Source organism: Myotis daubentonii, chromosome 9 (assembly GCF_963259705.1).
Source record: "Myotis daubentonii chromosome 9, mMyoDau2.1, whole genome shotgun sequence".
NCBI classification, from domain to species: domain Eukaryota; kingdom Metazoa; phylum Chordata; class Mammalia; order Chiroptera; family Vespertilionidae; genus Myotis; species Myotis daubentonii.
In genome coordinates, this window is record NC_081848.1 from 7,750,014 (window position 1) to 7,756,116 (window position 6,103).

The 6,103-nt window shown below is 40.5% G+C and overlaps 1 pseudogene; it reads left to right on the top strand.

Annotated features, from left to right (window-relative positions):
* The first annotated feature begins 728 nt into the window (after positions 1 to 728).
* LOC132241711 (large ribosomal subunit protein eL6-like) lies at positions 729 to 1,563 on the top strand (annotated as a pseudogene).
* The last annotated feature ends 4,540 nt before the right edge of the window (positions 1,564 to 6,103 follow it).

Genomic DNA, 6,103 nt, shown 5'->3' on the forward strand with positions numbered 1-6,103 from the left:
AAAGACAACTATATACAATATTGGAGAGAAGAGTAAAGGAACCTGAAGTATCTTTCACCCAGCTTCAACCATTACCAGTTGTGAAAGGAGAACTCAGACACAAAACCACTAAAAAAAGAATTAGTACTTTCACTATTTTGCAAGAGAGACCATACTTGAGAACGATTGAGCTCTCCAAAGAATAAGGAAGGTCTTTAGAAAGAAAAAAAAAAGTTGCCAAGATAGTAGCTTGTTCCTTACATAATTACCATATATCAAGCATTGTCATCAGTCTGTAGATATCAACACTGAAAAATTAGGAATAAAGTTGTGTGCTTTAGGTAGTTAGCAGCTTACAACAAGGTCTCAGGTCTTCATTTAGATTTTAGAAACTAGTATTAAACTGGGTGTTTCTGTCTTTTTAAAATTTATTTAAGAATGCCAAGTATTTGGAGGTTTTTTGTTGTTGTTTTGCTTTGTTTGTCTTTTTTTATGACTGTGGTAAATGATGTGCTAAGTCGAATGGCAGCAGGGCAAGTATCATTCCTGCTTGCTTTGCCCCTCCTGGCCAGTTCCTACCCCTTAAGTATAGACTTGACCACATAGGCTTGTTCTGCATTCTTACTTATATCATTAATTTGGTGTGTTCTTTCTATTTGGCAAAATTAATTTACATGGGCGTCACAAGAGATGTTTATTAATACACAAAGATTTCCTTGCTCTTTCTCATCTTGCAATAAGGCGGGTGAAAAACTGAGAAGCCGGATACTAAGGAGGAGAAACCTGAAGCGAAGAAGGCCAATGCTGGTGGCAAGGTTAAGAAGGGTAACCTCACGGCCAAGATGCCTAAGACAGGGAAGCCCCACTGCGGCTGAGACCCTGTCCTGGTCTGAGGAATTGGCAGATATTCCCAGTTGGCTATGCATTCCCAAAAGGCCATGGACCAGAGGAAGAATTCAGCAGCTAAATCGAGGGTTGAAAACAAAAAGGAGAAAGCTCTTGCTAGTGTCACCATTCCAGTTGGTGGTACCCGAGTGGCTAAACTTCGCAGAATGCCTGGGTATTATCCTACTGAAGATGTGTCTCAAAAGCTGTTGAGCCACGACAAGAAACCCTTGTCAGCATATGAGAAAACTGCGGGCCAGCATCACTCCCGGGACCATTCTGATCGTCCTCACCAGCGCCCCAGAGGCAAGAGGGTGGTTTTCCTGAAGCAGCGGAGCAGTGGCCTGCTACTTGTGACTGAACCTCTGTCCCTTAACCGAGTTCCTCTGTGTAGAACACACCAGAAATTCATCATCGCCACCTCCACCAAGACTGATGTCAGTGGTGTGAAATCCCCAAACATCTCACTGATGTTTCCTTCAGGAAGCAGCAGCGAAAGCCCAGACACCAGGAGGATGAGGTCTTCGACAGAGAGAAAGAGAAATACGAGATTACAGACCAAGACAAGGTTGACCAGAAAGCCGTGGACTCGGAAATTCAGCCAAAAATCAAAGCAATTCCTTGGCTCTAGTCTAGGGCAACCTCTGCTCTGTGTTTGCTTTCACCAATGGGCTTTATCCTCATGAACTGGTGTTCTAAATATCTTATGAAGAACCTAATTAAATAACTGATCTGTTTTCTTTGTGTCTTTTTTTCTTTTTATTCTTGTCTGCCTGGATATGTGGTTTGACTCACTCAGTTCAATGGAGTGTTAGCCTCTACAGAGAGTGTGACTAGAAAGGTGGAAACAGCTGCAGTGAACTTCATCAGCATTAGATCTGCATTCTAAGCTTCCTTAGGGTCTGGCTTCTCAGCTTTTTTACCCAGCACCTACCAATATAAAATACCATTTCCTTAATCACCAAACAAGTCAGTACTAAAATGTACATGGATGCTCTGGCTGGGTGGTTCAATTGGTTGGAATATCGTTCCATGCACCAAAAGGTTCCAGTTCAATTCCCAGTCAGGGTCCATACCTAGGTTTCTGATTCAATCCCTGTCAGGGCGAATACAGGAGGCAACTGATCGATGTTTCTCTTTCACTCTTTCTCCTTCCCTCTCTCTCTAAAAATCGATATAAACATATCCTAGGGTGAGGATTAAGAATATAAAAAATAAAAATAAAATGTACGTGGATATAAAATGTGATGTCTTTGAGTCACAAACTTTCATCCCATTCAATTATTTAACATCCATTTTTCCCCATCGGTTCTCAGCCCCACCCCCATAATGATACTTATTAGTTTATTAAAGCATGTAAAGACAGTAAATGAGTAGAGTTATTTACCTTCTCTTTTTTAACCAAAAATCCATTGTACTGTATATACTAGAGGCCCAGTGCACGAAATTCATGCACTCAGGGCGGGGTGGGGGGGGGAGGGTCCCTCAGCCCAGCCTGCACCCTCTCACAGAAAGTTAGGGATTTCAGAAGAATATTGAGCTTTGAGTCTGTTCTGAACAAGAAATAGCAAAAGTTATTTTGTGCCCAGCTAGCAGAGAATCCAGGTGTCACTGAAATATACTTACAGGAGAACCTGTTAACACTTTGTGTATTTTTTTGGTTATGCACTTAAATAATTTTTTAAACAAAAGTCTACTTCTTAAAAGGCTACAGTTCCTCGTACTTATTATTTGATGGTATGTACTTTCACTGTATCCAAGACTGTAACTGTTTCTTGTGTTTAAGCATCTATGCTCTCATCTTGTCTCTTCTGATAACTTTTTATATTGGCTTATACACATTCAGCCCCAGATCTAAATGAGGAAACCTCACAGATGTCTTTTACAACCAAACTATTTTGCAGCTTCTCAGACAGCTTTTGGACAGCACCAAAGATTTACTTTCCCATTTTGTAAAAGGAGGAATGCTAGAAATCATTAGGAACACTCTTTTAATTCTCACCCAAAGATTATATCTATATCTATCTATATATCTATATATCTATATATCTATATATCTATATCTATATCTATATCTATATCTATATCTATATCTATATCTATATCTATATCTATCTATCTATCTATCTATATATATATATATATATATATAGAGAGAGAGAGAGAGAGAGAGAGAGGAGAGAGAGATGAGAGAGAACATTTATTGGTTGCCTTCCATATGTGCTCTGACGAGGAATCAAACCCACAGCCTTTCAGTATATGGGATGATGCTCCAACCAACTGAGCCACACTAGCCAGGGAAGGAACACTTTGTATTATAGTGTCTGTGTTCTGAGAACTGTGTGTCAAGCCCAAAGCATGGGAAGAGCTGGCAAATCACCCGCCCTAGGTCAATTGCATACAAGTAAGATGTTATTGATGTTAAAATGAACATGTTTTAGTAATGGTGTGTCTTCAGGATGGATAGAGTATATGCAGGTTCATGTACACAGACTGGCATGGTAACTGTCAACAAAATTTATTTTTCTACATGTCCTACAACACTCTTCTTCACCATTTATAAGTTCCCTTTGCTTAATAATTTTAATATTCTATCATAGGCATATATTTAGACAGACAAAAATAAACTAATAGAGTTAAATGGAAAATTATGAAGCTTTTAATTTTAAAACACTGAGTTTATCAGACTATGAGATGTTTATCCACATTAAATTTATCATCCTAATAAAACTGTTAATGTGGTGAAGGCCAGGGGAGGGGGGCCTGGGTGGAGATGGGGAAAAAGGGAGAAAGTGGGGGACATCTGTAATAATGCCAACAACAAAAATTGTTCCGATTTCCCTTGAAAAATAGATGAAATATATCCATTTTTTTGTATACACAGACATCTGTTTCTCTTTCAGTGACTGCATAGCCTCAACTAGTATGTATATTAGTCCCAACCTCAACCAGACTTACCACCTTCTGTTCTCTCAAAGGCCCCGAGAAGACTGGCCGATGAGTGGCTGAGAACGGTCTGCTGTACCCATGCACCTTAGCAGGAAAGGAAGGCCACTTGTGCCCGAGCTGTATTACATATCCATTTACATTTTTTAAAGTGGCAAAAATGAACTAACACAACATATATATATTTTGCTTTCTTACAACACATAACCAGTCTTGTTCCATTCAAACCTCAACCACCAACAATTGGCCCTCTGGTTATTTTGAAGCAAATCCTAGGCATGTAATTTCACCTGCAAAGATTTCAGTATCTTCAAAAGATTTTTTTACTCTGTGAATAAGACCATAAGCAATTATCAAATGCAAAAATTACCAATAATTATTTAATGTTATCAAATATCCAATCATCATTCATGTTTCCCCAATTTCTTATAAAATTTTCATCTTCTCTATTTAGATCAGGATCCAAATAAGACACATTGTAATAGAGCAATAGGTCTTTTACGTCTACTTTAATCTATAGGTTTCTCTTCCTTATCTTTTTTCTTTGCAATTTTTTTGTTAAAGATTGTCCTTTAGAGTTTCCCATAAACTGGATTTGCTGACTTCATTCCTAAGGTATCATTTTTAAAAATCCTCACCCCAGGATATGTTTATTGATTTTTAGAGAGAGGAAGGGAGGGAGAGAGAAGGATTGATGTGAGAAACATCAATTGCTTGCCTCCCCTTAGCGCCCCAACCAGAGACTGAACCCACAACCTAGATATGTGTCCTGACTGGGAATGGAACCTTTAACCCTTTTGGTGCCAAACGACACTCCAACCAACTGAGCCACCTGGATGAGGCCCTAAGGTGTCATTTAACATGTTCTCTGTCCCCTGTTTCTTGTACGTTGTTAGTTGCATGAAGGGCTTAAACAGATTCAGATTCAATGTGAGTTGTTTTTGTTTTTGCTTTGCAAGATGTATAGTAAAAATTTAATCTTGTCCAACAAGGGGTCTGGCTTTGGTTTCTGGGAGGTAATATTTTATCTCTTGGAATATTGTGCCTGATAAGAATGCTTCTTTTTGCCTGGGGGCCTTGGGTCACATGTAATCAGCTCAACTTTGAAGGCTATCAACCAAATAAAAACTCTAGACAGGAAGGCTCTGGTGAGCTCCCCTGATTGGCAGTGATCTGTGTGTATTGTCATTCAACAATTCTGGGAGTAATGCTGTGCACAACCCTGTGGAGAGAGGACAACTAGAACGTCCATATTTGGACCTTTCCTGGACTCTTCTGGTTTCTTTCTGTGGACCCTGAGAAAGAAGATACCTACTAAGAAGGGCTCCTGGTGGCTAATTGGGCTAAAATAAAAAACAAAAACAAAACAGCCTAGCAGCCATTTCTATACAGGGGCCTCTGTTGCAAAGCACACTTCAGGGAGAAACTTGCACTAAGCTCCCTTTGTCCTGCTCTGAACTGCCTTCCTGCACTGTGATTAAGCCATCTGAGTCCACCTTTATAGAGGAGTGCCTGGAATCTTGTTTCAATCAATAGGACTGAGATTTTGCCCATCCAACTGGAGCTACCCAGCTATACGCCCATCAGCATCTTCACCAACCAATCAGAGCAGCTCCATTCCAACCAATCAGGACAGTGCCTTTTGGACCAAACTGCAAGAATTTGGAGTCCTCATTTGTGTGAGGACAAACCAATCAGAGCCCAGGACACCCAATCAGGGTGAGGACTTCTGTCTATATGTCAGCTCCCCAGTGGCTCAGAGAGCACACTTTCACTTTCCACCAAAGACTGAACACTGCATTTCCCTAGTTTAGCAGAGCATACACAGAGTGGAGTGGATTGGACCAAGTGGAGTGGAGCAGAGCTGTCTAAACAGGGAGGGGCCTTGCCCCAGGGCCATCTCACAGCAGTACTGTTCCATAGCCACTGCTTTAAAATTGAACTGTAACGCTATGGAGCTGTTCCATGCTATCCTCACAGCTCTGCTGTATCACAATTGAGCTGTTTGCACTGAAAAAATTTCCTTTTTCACTGCACCGTAATTTGGGGATTTCTGTTGGCATTGAATTGGCGCCAACAATCATCAGTTGGCACTTCCTTGGTTACTTTTAATCTGTATCCTTTAGCTTGAAAGTTGTTAGTATAACACTTTCACTGAGCTCTGGGAGCCCTTCTAGAGAACTATCATGATTAAGGGTGGTTTGGGGAATCCCCACACTTGCAATTAATGCCAGAAGTGAGGGCTGACTTGAAGACTGCCCCCTAAATTCCCCACAAGACCACTACAGAGTGG